Below are 15,729 nucleotides of genomic sequence, written 5' to 3'. Positions count from 1 at the left end.
AGCAGGCAAGCCATTGGGCTATTGAATGCTCATTGGACCCCTTGGGAGATTGTCCAATAGTCTTCTAGATAGCTTAATTCTTATTCGTTCTTTTATCAAGTGTTTTTAAATGAATTAAACTAGATTTACTCTAGCATAATTCTCATTAGTCCACCTCTATGGCCATCCAATAGGATTTTAGTGCACCTCATGGGAAATTGGGCTAGGGAGCTGACATGTGTCCCCTATTCCCTTTGTGTAAAGGGAGCCTGTGTGTGTGTGTGTGTGTGTGTGTGTGTGTCTGTGTTTCTCTCTCATCCCCTACTTACAAGTTCATTCCCTCCTATGTAGGAGTCTTGAATACTTTTTTGGCACACTCACAAAGCATCCAATTTCACTAAGCTTGACCATTGGACACAACCTTTGAATTTTGGAACCTTAGCATTTTGGAAGTCTTAACGGGTTGAACCTTAGGGTCTTTAAAGCCCATTGTTACAAATTACTCTTTTGTAGATGGCCCCCCCTTTGGATCCCTATTTTCACTCCTTTAGATCCCTAATGTTGGCTGGTCTGCCAGCTTAACCAATATTCTAGCCTTTTCTCCCCTAGCACTTCCCCATATTAAATGATTAGTTTAACATGAGAAAATCATTTAAGAGAATTAGATATTAGTTATTATGACATTACCTCTCTCTTAAAATCATAGTCGTCCTCGACTATGAGGTAGAGAAGATAAATCCTATTCATTAGTCCTTTTTCTAGTGGGTAGAGGATCCCTATCTTACCCTACGACATCATTCTAGAATGGATGACTAATCCATTTGGTGCTTGAGAGCCTAAGGCTACCGCAAGAATGTTTGTACATTAGTCCTATCAATCTTTCATAGTAGAGTGACAAGCTCTACTTGGTGTTTAAAAGATGTCATCTCCAAAAACATGATTCTAAGCATGCATACTACTTAACATTTGTGAACAATAAAGAAAAAGAGAGTCTAAACATTTGTATATTTGCTAACTCTAGGGAATCATTGTAAGCATTGACAAGGTTTAGGTTATCCTTTAATTGTATGCCTTGCATCCATCTAGCATCTTCAAAAAGATAATTCTTAAACTTCATAAGATACCGTCCGCCGATAGTCTTACCGCCTCTTAATACCTTGTCTTCATGTCGGAGAATGGACTCGCACTGTAGCACCTCTTCTTGGTCCTCGATCTGTCTCCGATGGGTCTTCAATAGTTGGTTCTTGAACTGAGCATGTTTTAGAGCGAGTAGCAGGAAAAGAAGCTTACGCCTTCTTAGATGGCTTCTCGGGATACAACTAACTTTTGGTTGACCCAAAAGATAAGCATAAAACTGCTTTTGCAACAGAATGGGGTATATTTGCCTATCGGGTTATGCCATTTGGGTTAACTAATGCTCCAGCCACATTTCAGAGATTGATGAGCCATGCTTTCAAAGAGTATCTTCGGAAATTCTTAGAAGTATACATGGATGATCTATGCGTACATTCGTCAATCCGGGCTGATCATTTTGAACACCTCAAAAAGGTATTCGAGATGGGAAAATTGACTTTCCTATTTCGTATGCTAGCCGACAATTAAACATGGAAGAAAAGAATTACAGCACCATCGAAAGAGAAGGACTAGGAATGATCTATGTGTTAAAAAGTATAGATATTACCTATTAGCCAACAAGTTTGTGTTCTTTGTGGACCACCAAACTTTGTTATATTTGGTCAACAAGCGATGCAGCACAGGGAGAATAGTGAGATGGTTCATTATTCTTCTCAAATTTGATTTCACTGTGGTTGTAAAAAAAGGCACTACACATCAACGAGCAGATCATTTGTCAAGGATTGTTTTAGGGGAATCACCTAAAGGGATAGACGATGATCTACCAGATGCCTATTTGTTCCCCGTGGAAATGATACCTAGATGGTCAGAAAACATTGTGTCATTGATGATAATAGCTCAAGTGGATTCACAAATATCACTTCCTATCACAATTGATTTAATCGAGCAATCCGCTATGTATCAATTACTAGTTGGAAGGCTATATAAAAGAAATCGAGACGGGATATTGCTTTTATGCATTAACCCTGAAGAAAAGGAACAATATCTAAGTCAAGCACACGTTACCATAGTAGGACTTCACTTTGCGAAAGACCAAACTATGCAACGAATCTTAAGACTTGGAGTATTTTGGCCGACTCTCAGGGGGTACACTATGTAATCATGTTAATGTATAATGTGAGTTCGAAAGGAGGGGTTTTAAAATACAGTTTTTTAAGGCAATTTAACAGAGATACATTAAAATAAGGGGTCATTTTATAAAACCCCACGAATGCACGTTATATGGGGAAGTACTGAATGGTGAACCCCCCGAGGGCCGACTATGAGGAGAGATGTTAGATCTTTTGTAGAAGATTTCCCTCAATGTCAAAACAACCACCCATTCCTCATGTAATTATCTAGTTACTTACTTATCGAGCCGAACATTTCCTGAGGATATGAGTAAACGCCATCAAAGAGAAATTGAAATTGAAGCAAGAGATTATGCTCTTATTGGGAACCAATTGTATCGAAGAGTTAAAGATCAAGATTTATGTCTTTGTGAAAATGAAAACGAGTATATTCTGATTATATAACAAGCACATGCTTGATTAGCTGGAGGTCACTTTTCTAGTGAGACCACCGCAAGAGTAATCTTGATGGCAGGCATATGGTGGCCAACCCTTTTTGCAGATGCCAAAGAATATGTTCGAAGGTGTGATGCTTGTCGACGAGCAAAAATGCCAACGCGAGTAGACAGCATGCCCTTAAGACCAATGATGGGGGCTAGAGCCTTCACAAAATGGGGTATAGATTTTGTTGGACCAATACAGCCACCTGCTTATAGAACCCAAGCTCAATATAACATTGTAGCTACGGACTATTTGACCAAGTGGACTGAGGCTAAAACGACTCGAAAGAATGATTCCAAAACCACTGCTGCATTCTTATATGAGTATGTGTTCACGAGATATGGACTGCCAATAGAGATTGTCAGTGATCGTGGAACTCATTTCCTCAATGAGGTAATAGAGTATTTGCTTAATGAGTTTATGGTCATCCATAACAAATCAGCTCCCTATCACCCACAAGCAAATGGACAAGCTGAGTATACGAATAAAATTCTTAGCTTGGTATTGACCAAAGTGGTTAGTTCAGGAAGGACAGAATGGGAAATGAATCTCCATGCTACTCTATGGGCTTATCGAGTTTCATTAGCAAGATAGGAGGAGTGGCAGTCCAATGACGAAGTTATTTTAGAAGTAAACGAGTTTGCAAGGAAGATGCAAGACATGACGAAGAAACTCCGCTTAGCAGCCTTAAACCGCAGCACAAAGGCCAAGGAACTAGAAATGGTCATCAATGCTCTTCAAGGAGAGCTCAAAGACAGGATGATTATCATCACTGATATCCAAAGGCAAGTGCAAGAGCTAAAGACAGAAGCGGAACAACATCAGATAGCCAGGGAAAAATCACAAAAGGAAATGGAGAAGTTAGGTGACCTCCTCACTAAATTATCTGATGCTTGCAAGGTAAAAGACGAGCAACTGACAGAAGTCACGAATGAACTTCTTACAACCTCTTTATCAGCTCATAAATTTCAAGTGCAGCTAGATGTTGCCAATGCTTCACTGCAATATTCCGAACAGATAATCAATGATCAGGCCATTTTCTTTCGACAAATCAGAGAAAATCCAGATGTGGTTTCGATCAAGGGAACTGATGAAGTATACAAGGCACTTGAAAAGAAAAACAAGGATTTAGAACTAGAATTATAGCTTGAACAGTCACAGCGCAAAGACCTGGCACTGATGCGAGTTCAAAGAGAGGAGGAGCTCTTAAAGGAGATAGCAGAACTCAAACGGATAAATCAGCTCCTCAGAGATGGAAAGCCGGACACGTAGGAAGAGACAAGCACTTCAGAGCCGCCCCAAATAGACATTCCCTCGTTCTCGTTTGCTGAATTTGAGACGCAGTCCATAGCAAAGCCGAGTGGTGATGAAGACTTTCAGGTCCACATCACAGACGAAGATACAGTGCCAATGGTCCAGTTGTCAAAAGCTGAAGAAGATGCACTGAAGGAGAAAATCACCTTAGAGGTGGATGAGCAATGGAAGACCGCTATGGATTGGCAGTTGAGAGTTTTACACTCTGTGAATGTCACTCAACTCACTCCCAATGAAATCAACGCTCAATGACATCAACTATCTCTGTCGTACCCTCTCATCAAGGTAAAACTTTTACAGGTAAAAGAAAGGTTGTATAAGGATATGCAAGAAGATGGCACAGATAAAGACCACCTGAAGTGGAGGTTAAGATGGCTAAACAAGAATCCGAGATACCTGATTCTGTTCACAAGAGCACCTGCAGCCTTACAAAAAGATCAAACATTTTGTCATGTACCCAGAGTAAGGACATGACAAGCACATGAAGCACTGCACAAGAAGAGGCCAACTTGGCTCAACTTCCCTAGGCTGCCAGCTCCAGACAGAGGCCAATCGATGGACGAATACATGGTGAAAACCCTAACGGGCACCATGTCATTCTTCAAGAGTCTTCCAAATCTCTCCTATGCCATGCTATATAAGATCTGCAGGATGCTACTCACATGCATACAAGTTTTCAATGAGCCTGAGCAGACAGGAGCCCCATGGCTCTCATTCTTAGAAGGGAACAAAGGCCTGTGTTACGATCTGAGTGGGCATCCTTCAGAAGAAATCCTTTACGGATTCTATGCCAGATGCATGTTCCTGCCCTCGCATAATATGCTAGCCTTTGAAGAAGCATTCTACACTGTATTCTTCACCTGGCAAGAACGAAGATATTTGCGTCGGTGGATAAGCAACCTCACATCCAGATTTGTAGGCTACTCCGCGATAGCTAGAACTGAAGAATCAAGTCAACATGCAATTTTTGCAAGTGGCTGACAAAGAACGAAGAATCAGATACCAAAAGGCACTGGAAGCACTTAAAGACCGCCTCGCCCGCCGTCAACCCGAAGACTACTTCAACTCATAAAGCTATTTCAAGGGATGACACAGGCGAGGAGGGGGTGAATGTTAGCAGCAAGCTAACGCGGACACCATTTTTCGGAGTTCTCCTTGTAAAACAATTATTATTTTAATAAATCGAGAATATTGTAACTCTTATTTTCTTGGTAAACTTTGTAATTAATGAGCTGGGGTTAAAAGCTTCCACATTGTATCAGCCAGTCAATTCCCAGCTTTGGTAGAACTCCAGATTATTAGTTTTGACCACTCAAAAACCTTGGCTAAGGTATAAAAGCCAATTTTTGTAAGTTTTGGATAAGAAATACACAGTGTGAGCTAACGGCACTCATTTCTCTCCTTCTCACGCTTCCTACTCCTTCCCCAGTTGTCACATTGTGAATGTATTTGTTGCATTGCAACCGCAGGTAATGGGGTATAAAGCCCAATGTGGTTGCCCAGGTAAGTGGGCGGACCGCCAGGTATGTACACATGTTCTTTTGTAAAAACCTAATAAGAACTCACTATGCTCTACACATTACAGTAGAGCGAGTTCACCATACCGTCGTGCTCTTCTTCTCGCACTCTCTCTCGCGTCGCACTTCTGCTCGTACTCCTTCAACTGGTATCAGAGCTCAGATCGAGGCTCGCGGCAGCACTGCAGGAGGATAGAGTCACCAACTCAGATTGGAGTGAAATTCGACAGGCGAAGACACGGCCCCAAATCTCATTCTGAGGTCATCTCGGCCACCGTTCGGCTTCAACAAAGGTCTGCGCAGGCCATTTTCGACTACGTGGTCTCGGCGGGTGCAGATCCGACTCTTCAAATTTGGGGTTTTCGGCCTACGACTGCAGGTGCTGAGGATATCGACACTCCCAGAGTATTGATTTGTGGCTGTCTACACATCGAAGGACAGCTCACAGTTCTTGGAGGCGTGTCACATATGACACGGGCGCATCTACACACAGACTGTAGGCGACATCCACTAGTTCATCAGGTAGCTTGTGTTTGCTGCTTGATATTCCAGATTTCATCCTGACATTGCAGGTACTTCCACATGGGATGTATTGTCAGAGATGATGTATGTTTGTTGAGGGTTTGCTGGCTGTGAGTCACGCAGCAAACAACCGTCGCAGCGGTTACAACATACAGTGGGAAATTTGTGGATGTATGACTTTGTGGGAAGTCTATGTACTATCAGATTTGCTGCAGCCTTTGTTGAGGATCGAGTGAGGTTTTATTGAGCTGGGGGATTCTCGAATGTTGAGATCCTTTCGGTGATACAAGTCTTGGAGCGATCCCTCGAGCACCCTTAGATAGGCAGCTAGGATGTATTGACTGTGAGTTAGATAGTTGGGATTGCATCTTTGCTTTACTGCCGTTGAGGAATTGTCGCAGTCTATGCTTACAGGACAGTGATAGGACAGTGAGAGACAGTACAGGTGCAGGACAGGTTTACCCGCAGCTTACAGTGTTAGAGAGACAGTGTTTTTTGAGCTGTTTTTTGGTCTGTTTTTAGTACACCAGAGCCATTTTACAAAGGAGACTCTGCCAAAATTTTTGCAGAATCTGAAGCTTTCTTTGTTCATTTGACAGGTTGATATTGGTTCGGAGGTCAGTTTACAGGGGAAACTCTGCCGAATTTTTCCCAGAAAAGTAAACTACTGTGAAGCGTAGCTATGGCTGGATCACAGGACACTGCTCTTTACAATATCAAGAAGCTAGATGGAACCAATTTCCCATTGTGGAAGAAGCAGATTTGGCACGTGTTGGTACAAAAGAAGCAGATAAAACCTATAAAGCTCAAGGGGATAAAACCAGAAGATATGAACGAAGATGAATGGAGCGAAATGGATGAATTGGCACTTTCTACCATTATACTGACTTTGGTAGAAAGCATTTACTTCAATGTAGCAGACGAGATGTCGGCTTATCAAGCATGGTTAAAGCTGAGTGATCTTTATGAGAAGCAGAGCGCAGCTTCACAGGTATATTGGCTTAAAAAGCTTGTTGACTTGAAGATGAAAGAAGGGACACCTATGTCCAATCATCTGAATGAATTCAACACAATCTATAGTCAGTTGTCAGCTCAAGGTGTCAAGTTTGATGAACCTGTTAGAGCTATGTTCCTGTTGATCACATTGCCGAAAATTTGGGACACTTTTCGCACAGCTTTGAGTAATTTTGCACCTCTAGATGGTTTGAACATAGCAGGTGTAGAAGGAAGTCTGCTTACTGAAGAAACCAATAGAAAGACAATGGACAAAGGCAAAGGAATAGCCTTAGTTGTCAGGGGAAGGACCAAAGAAAAGTACAAAGGTGGAAAGAGGAATCAGTCTCGTGGCAAGTCCCGCAGTTCTAAAGGCAAGAGTGACATAGAATGCTACCATTGTGGCAAGAAGGGTCACATGAAAAGAGACTGCAGAGAATGGAAAGCAGAAAAAGGCAAAGAGAAAGCTGAAGACCATGGTGAGAAGAACAAGTCCTCAGATTCAAGAAATAAATGTGACAAACATTGTTGCAGAGGATGATAGTCTAGTGTCAGGAGACATCTACTTCTTGAAGAATACAATGGACTCAGCTCTTCTTACAACATGTGATGGAAATGCACTGAGTGACTGGATTATAGACTCAGGGGCATCACTTCATGTGTCTCCAAACAAGGAGTGGTTTACCTCTTATGTGACCACTAAAGATCATGTTCGGCTAGGCAATGGGCAGACATGTGAGATCTTAGGTGTTGGAGATGTTTAATTGAAGTTTCAGAATGGCTCTTCTTTCACGCTGAAGAATGTGAGACATGTTCCCGCAATTACAAAGAGCTTGATCAGTACTGATGATGCTGGCTACGTCACCACTTTTGGACAGAACATGTGGAAGATATCCAAGGGTTATATGACAGTAGCACATGGAGTAAAGTCTGGAGGACTTTACATGATTTATGTATCAAATGTCTCTAAAAATGTAATCAATGTAACCGAGCAGCCGAACGTTTCTTTGTGGCATAGCCGGTTAGGACATATGTCCAAGAAGGGAATGGAAATCTTGTCTCGTTCTGGTTATTTGCCTGGCTTTTCATTTAATGATTTTGAATTCTGTGAACATTGTATGTATGGTAAGCAAACACAGCAGCCACATAAGCATAGAAGCAATAGAAGAGATACACAGTTGGCACTTGTTCATGGTGATTTGTGTGGACCTATGCCTAACCTATCTCTAGGGGGAGCTTCTTACTTTATGACATTTATAGATGATTACTTGAGGAAATTATGGGTTTACTTTCTCAAGCACAAGGATGAAGCGTTGAGTGTTTTCAAAACGTTTGTGACACTTGTGGAGAATCAGAGTGGCAAGAAGCTTAAATGCTTACGCACTGACAATGGTGGAGAGTATGTTTCAAAGGCCTTTCAGGACTTTTTTGAGTCAAAAGGTATAAAACGTGAACTTACTACTCCTTACAATCCTCCTCAAAATGGTGTTGCTGAGAGGATGAATAGGACCATACAAGAGAAGGTCAGAAGTATGTTGTCTAATGCACAGCTGCCAAATGGGTTTTGGGTTGAAGCTGTATCAACAGTTGTTCATCTTGTAAATAGATCTCCTAGCAAGGTTTTGCAGAAGGATTCAGTGCCAGAGATGGTATGGTCAGGCAAAATGCCCTCATACAAGCATCTCAGAGTCTTTGGCTGTGAGGCATATACTCACGTTCCAAAGGAATTTAGGAACAAACTTGAGCCAAAGAGTAGAAAGTGCATCTTTCTAGGCTATGGTAATTCTGGTGAGATGGGGTACAGACTTTGGGATCTCGAATCCAGAAAGGTTGTCCGCAGCAATGATGTTCACTTTAATGAATCCAAATATCATTCTAAACCAGAGAGGGTTGAGGAGATTAGAAGAGTTTTCTTCCAAGAAGATGGACCTGCACGTGCAAGGCAAAATGTCAGGGCTCAAGAGGAGCAAGGACAGGATAGAGTGGAACCACAGGTTGTGGCTGAGCCTGAGCCACCTATTGTGCGTAGATCTGGACGTGTCACGCGACCTCCTGATAGGTTTGTTCCATCTATGAACTATGTCATGTTGACTGATTGCAATGAGCCTTCATGTTACAAGGAAGCAGTGCAAATGAAGGACTCCGGGAATTGGCAATTGGCCATGCAGTCAGAGATGACAGCTCTGCATAAAAACCAAACATGGAAGCTGGTTAAATTACCACGGGGCAAAAAGGCTCTACCTTGTAAATGGGTTTACAGGTATAAGATCACCGCTCATGATAGTCAGCCAAAGTACAAAGCAAGGCTTGTTGCCAAGGGCTTTAAGCAAGAACAAGGCATTGACTTTGATGAAGTCTTCTCTCCGGTGGTCAAGATGACTACATTGAGATGCTTTCTTGCATTGGTTGCCATATTAGATTTGGTGTTGCACCAAATGGATGTCAAGACAGCGTTCTTGCATGGTGATTTAGATGTGGAAATTTACATGCAGCAGCGAGAAGGGCTTGTTGAGAAAGGCAAGGAAGATTGGGTATGCCAGTTGTTAAAGAGTCTTTATGGCTTAAAACAATCACCGAGGGCATGGTACCATAAATTCCACAAGTTTATGCTTTCTCAAGGCTACAAACGTAGTGAGTTCGATCATTGTCTATATACAAAGAAGGCTAAGGATGGCAGTTGGCTGATCCTTATTTTGTATGTGGATGACATGTTGATTGCTAGCAAGCACTTGGAAGAAATTTCAGCTTTGAAGTCAAAGATGGAAAAATCGTTTGACACGAAAGACATGGGTGAGGCAAGTCATATACATGGTATGCGCATTGAGAGAGACAGATCAAAGAAGTTGATTTTTTTATCTCAAACAGAGTATATTGACAAGGTTTTGCAACGTTTCAATATGGAGAAGGGAAAGGCATTGAGTGTTCCATTGCCACCATATGTGAAACTTAGCAAACAAGATTGTCCTGTGTCTGAGGAAGAACAGGCTGAAATGGATAAGATTCCATATGCGTCTGCAGTGGGTAGTTTGATGTATGCAATGATTGCTACTTGCCCAGACATTGCATTTGCAGTGGGAGTAGTAAGTCGATACATGTCAAACCTAGGCAAGAAACATTGGGAGGCAGTGAAAGGAATATTGAGATACCTGAAAGCTACAAAGAGTATGCGTATATGCTATGGGAGTCAGGAGCTAAGTGTAAAGGGTTTTACAGACTCAGATTATGCAGGTGACTTAGACAACCGAAGGTCTACGTCAGGGTATGTCTTTACATTGGCTGGTGGAGCAGTATCATGGCGTTCTAGATTACAAGATTGTGTTACTCAGTCTACTACAGAGGCTGAATATGTTGCAGCATCAGAGGCATGCAAAGAATCAATTTGTCTTAATCGACTAGTAACAGACTTGGGAATCAAAGAAGAGATGCCTGTGTTATATTGTGATAGTCAAAGTGCTATACAATTGGCTCGCAATCCAGTTTATCACTCAAAGACAAAGCATGTGGATGTGAAGTATCATTTCATCAGGGAAATGCTCGAGGATAAGCAACTTCAGCTTGTCAAAGTTCACACCACAGAAAATCCTGCTGATCTACTTACAAAAGGACTTCCCTAAGAGAGCTTTGCGCATTTTCGCAAGCAGTTAGGTGTAGGGTAGTACATCACTTCCCTACATCTCTTGTATATTAGCTTGTATAGTAGCTTCTCTCACACTTAAAGTACCACATTGGATTTTAAGTGGGAGGTTGTTGGGGTATAAAGCCCAATATGTGGTCGCCCAGGTAAGTGGGCGGGCCGCCAGGTATGTACACATGTTCTTTTGTAAAAACCTAATAAGAACTCACTATGCTCTACACATTACAGTAGAGCGAGTTCACCATATCGTCGTGCTCTTCTTCTCGCACTCTCTCTCGCGTCGCACTTCCGCTCGTACTCCTTCAGTAAGAGCTCTACGCATTGACGTAAGCCATTCACAGTATTTAGCGATTGAGTTTTGGTGATTTCAATCACTTTAGTGTAGCTTGAGTTAGATGCGAGTTGTTAAGTTTTCTGAGAGATTGACAACCTCTTGTAGCCTCTATGCACTAGTCGAGTCAGCTTCGTCCCATGGTTTGACAAATTAATCGTGATTCTCGCTAATACTGCAATAAGATAGGATGGTGAGGTTACACATGCGTTCCACACTAATGGACCCATTAAAGCACTTTCAGAGTCCTAGAGTAATTTTTGGGATTTTCATATATGGATTCCTGCTTCTCCCCATGCCCCCACAAACCCCAAATGTGACTTAATTAGCGTTAAGTTCTTACTCTTGTAGCATGGTGTCCCTTTTTCCCTTCTCCTCCACCACTACCATCATAGCATACGTACAAAGTAAAGGGTTCCTAGCTCCGGCTGCAGTCACCTATGTTTTTGTTTAAAGGCAGGTGGTCTTGTGCCAAAGGTTGACATGAGCAAACGAATTGCTTACATGATTGTACGTCAAAGAATGTTAGGCTCTTCCGAAAAGACATCATGTCTTGCAATTGAGGCTTTGATGAGATGTATTGCAGATATTGTTATATACTTTTGAAAGCTTAAAATTTATTTTTTTAACGAGCTTCAGGGCAGTAGACATTGCTTTAATTTTAACAGCCGTTATGTTTATTCTAGGTAGCTAATCCGATTCCGCGTGCTTTAATTTTAACAGCCGTTATGTTTTTCGATGCGGCCCCTTGTACATTTAGGCTACACAAACCCTGATCAGTTCGCGGGCATTTCTCAACTAATTAGAGTCGAGAGCTCTCCCATATTCGAAGTAGCTGAAAGAAAAGGCTAGCAGAGCAGACGCCAAGTTCGACGTATAACTTGCCGTGGCCACATCTGGTGATGTGCAATATGCAGAAGGGTGGGCCTGCTGCGAGTGAAGCAGCTCGGTTGGGGAGAGTAGGGCTTGTTTTTACTTTGCCGCGACCCTGCTTCTGGCAATCACTTCGCTTGCAAGGTGATGGCCTCCCATCGTGAGCGTCAACACAAACTCCTCCTCGCATCTTCATTTTAATAAACTGATAGGTTACATTTTTATTAGTTGACCTCCCCGGGCATTCAAAGAAGGGAAAGAAGGAGACAATTTATAGAAAGAAACCCAAGCACAGGTTTTTTAGAAAACGTAAGCCCACCTCTTCAAAGAATGACAATAAATGTTTTATTTTGTGTAACAAGGTCATTGGGCTTCAGAATGTCCAAAGAAGCAAAAATCAGTAGCATTCAAGAATATTATTCTTGAAGATGGATATAGCTACTCTGAGATATCCTCCTCTGATATCTCTGATTTCGAGTTTAGTATTGCTCGACTTGAAAGCAAAGTGCCTTCAATAGAAGAAAGCAGTTTCATAAGCTGACTCAAGCTTCCAAGATTGCCCTATTTCAATGAATGTCATGAGCCTTGAAGATTTCATGCGGCCTATTCCCTTCAACCCTCAACCATGGAAAAGGTTTTCCAAAGGAAAACAACAGTTCCAATCAGACGACTATGCTTCAAGAAATTCAGATTCTTCTTTTCAATTTGAAAAACCAGGTAAGAAGACCTCTTATCAATACACTTCTAAAGAAGCATCTACTTATCAGAAGCAGCTTATAAATTCTCTACGTGAAGCTGACAAACCTAAAGCACTAGCTTTAGAACGAATGGTCATTCCAGCTTTAGCCACCAAAATGAAACTAAAGCAAATCAAAGCAAGTCAGCCTCTCTTTGATCACAACTTCATCAGCAACTTCATAAGCAATCTGGTCTCATGCAAAATCAAAGCTCGACCTCTCCAAGAATTGCCACCAGGAAGAATACCCTCCAATTCTTCTAGTTATGATGAAGAAGCTTCTAATTTTTCTCAGGATATTCCATCGACATCCCGTTCTAAACAGGATCACCCTTATGAAGAATTGCATCAAAAAGACCAAGAATTATGCCAACGCGAGCTTCTGTTAGAAAAAGAGCAGGCTCTCCTTTGATGGGAAAATAATCTCGCTCCAAGAGAAACCACTTTCCTTTCTCAAGGGGCTGAGACTTCTCACATCTCTCAAAATATCCCAACTTCACCTAGTCCAATTCCATGGGATATCTTGCTACCAAAAGAACAGCCAGCTGAGCCAACTCCAAAAGGTAATCAACTATCTGAAGAAGATATTCAAAATCTTATAGAGTTGATAACCCGGGCAAGGTGAGCGTCAGCACAAACTCCTCCTCTCATCGTCATCATCCAGCTTGCGGAAGAAGTCTAAAAAGAGAAAGCTTAATAAGAATATGAGGCCCAAGGAAGTAGTTGAGAAAGCCAACTTGCTGCGGGAGGCAAAGCTTCTTCACCACCTTCTTGGCTTGCCTGGCATCCTCCCGCTCATCACGAAGGTCGAGGGCGATGAAGGGTGCATCCACTTATTTACCCCCTTCTGCGACGCAGGTGACCTCCTCGGCAGACTCGACGCATGCCCGATCCTCCATGAAAGGGAGGTTGCCCACGTTGTAGCGAGCCTAGCCCGAGCCCTCACCTTGTGCCATGCTCGGGGCATCGTCCACCGTGACATTAAGCCTGGTTTCGCAGGTATGTTGAGGCCAGAGCAGCCACCTCCAAAATGCAAATGCAGAGTATAATTGCACAACAATACCTAAATTCTAGTTGGCAGAGTAAATTTATAATTAGGACTAAACTAGCTGCTGCAGGTGCACCAGGACTAATTTCATTAGAGCTTCATGAGGTGTTGCTGGCAGACTTTGGGCATGCTGCGAGGGTGGAGCATCCCCGGCAGAGGCTTGATGACCCCTATGTTGGAACCTCGACCTTCCGTGCATCGGAGCTCATTCAAGGACGCTACGACCATCGTGTAGATATTTGGAGCCTCGGGGTCCTCCTCTACCTCATGCTCACTGACACCATCCCCTTCATCCAGCACCTTGCTCACGATGCCTCCGACCAAGACACCCATGCTGCCATCCTCTCCAACAAGCTCTCTTTGGATGGGTCCATCCTTGTTGCCTAAGCTCAGGACCTCCTCAGAGGCTTGCTTTGCAAGGACCCCCAACATCGCATCACCCTCCAGCAAGTCTTGCATCATCCCTGGGTTGTCCTCAACGTCTCAAACTGTGGCCGGAAGTCTAGTGCTGCTGATACCCTGGACCATGTCATCGAGAAGAGCCCAAATGCAGGTATAAAAATTCACACTGCTGGCTGTCCTGTATCAGCTCAAGCTGACGTAGCTGTGCAGCCCAAGGCATCGAAGAAAGAACCTGTAATTCCTGGTCCCCTAAATCACAATATTATTGAGAAGAGCGCTATGCGAAATGCAGGTGGAATAAATATGAACACCGCGTGGAGGACATTTGCGCATCGACCTGCATCGGCTCAAGTTGCACAACCCAAGGTAAAGAAAGAGCCAGCTGTAGTCTCCAAACTACAAACCATAGTCATACATGCGCCGTGCGTCCATCTTCCACCATGAATGCCTGCATGCCTATTGGCGGCCTCACACCAGCAGTAGCAGCCACACTAGTGGGGCGAAATATGTCATGTATGCCGGGAAACAGTAATAGCGTTGCAAACAACGATGAGGTGGACGATGAGTTTCCCAGGCTTACAAGGGTAAAGCGACAACGAGTTGAAGTGCCATCAGCTGCATGCCATCAGCAGCATTGGCGAGTTGTGGAGGCTCATCAAAAAGGGTCAGCAGGCTACATACCCACCACCAGAAATTGTACCTATATTGGAGTGCCTCCTTCTTGCATCTGCTAACATTAACTGAACCAGGAGTTAATTAGATAGGCTGATATATTTGAATTGGACATATGGAATATCCATGGGATCCGAATGCAGCTGATCAAGTCGGCGGTGCATCCTACAGAAGGTGACCACCAATATAGCATTACAGAATCATTGAAAGATCCAAAAGTGGTATAAATCCGTGTATATTAAATCTGACTTTCCGATGTGTTTCTCTGTCCCCATTAATTACTGCTTCACTGATCTAAATATTCAATTACATTGCAAACTGTTGAGAGTGCAGCTTGTTGAAGGTTGCTCTTATACTTCTCTTTTATAAAAAAAGGCACAAGGGATTTGATCAATTTGTACAAGGGATTTGATGCTTCTCTTATCTGATATAATATTGCCTGGCAATTTTTGCCCTTGCCCATCGATTATATCATCTGCTTATTAATGTGCCGGTGTTCCCTCCACCCTGGCGGCGTTCCCCCCACCACATCTGGATTATTAAGCATCAGCCCAGTACGACACCTTTCTCCATCAGCTCCTGGATAGCAATCCCCTCTCACCCCTGACAGCATCTTCCCTTCGCGCCTTTGACACACGATTGTAACTCCCACTTTAGTCTCCCAGTATGGCATTTTTGATTTGTCTCCAATTACTCGGGATTTTGAGGTTCCAATTAATTGGCGCACAAGAGCAAAAAGTCTAGTATGTCACTTGGTCTGAACCGCTGTATTTGGTATTTGGGGCTGGAAGCCCAAGTTTTTATGACCCAAAATCGACCTAAAGGATGCCCAATCTTACTTTTCACACTTTCAAAGCCCGATGCCGTTAATGGAACGTCTACTTTTTCAACTTCCCTACATGGTGTGTGAGATTTGGGTATGTCTTTTCAGTGAAACTCACAAACCATCCTCAACACTAAGCTTCCATGTTGGTGTCCTTGACTTCTGGTCGCCCTTCCCATCTCTCTCTCTCTCTCTCTCTCT

At 42.9% G+C, this 15,729-nt stretch overlaps 2 pseudogenes; both read left to right on the top strand.

Moving 5' to 3' along the window:
* Positions 1–3,515: 3,515 nt before the first annotated feature.
* On the top strand, positions 3,516–13,632 carry LOC147441219 (calcium-dependent protein kinase 34-like; annotated as a pseudogene).
* Positions 13,633–13,898: 266 nt separating this feature from the next.
* Positions 13,899–14,904, top strand: LOC147441218 (uncharacterized; annotated as a pseudogene).
* Positions 14,905–15,729: the final 825 nt, after the last annotated feature.

The sequence above is a fragment of the Adiantum capillus-veneris genome, chromosome 15 (genome assembly GCF_014529385.1).
Source record: "Adiantum capillus-veneris isolate H3 chromosome 15, ASM1452938v2, whole genome shotgun sequence".
NCBI lineage: Eukaryota > Viridiplantae > Streptophyta > Polypodiopsida > Polypodiales > Pteridaceae > Adiantum > Adiantum capillus-veneris.
This window is presented reverse-complemented; position numbering and strand designations above follow the sequence as displayed.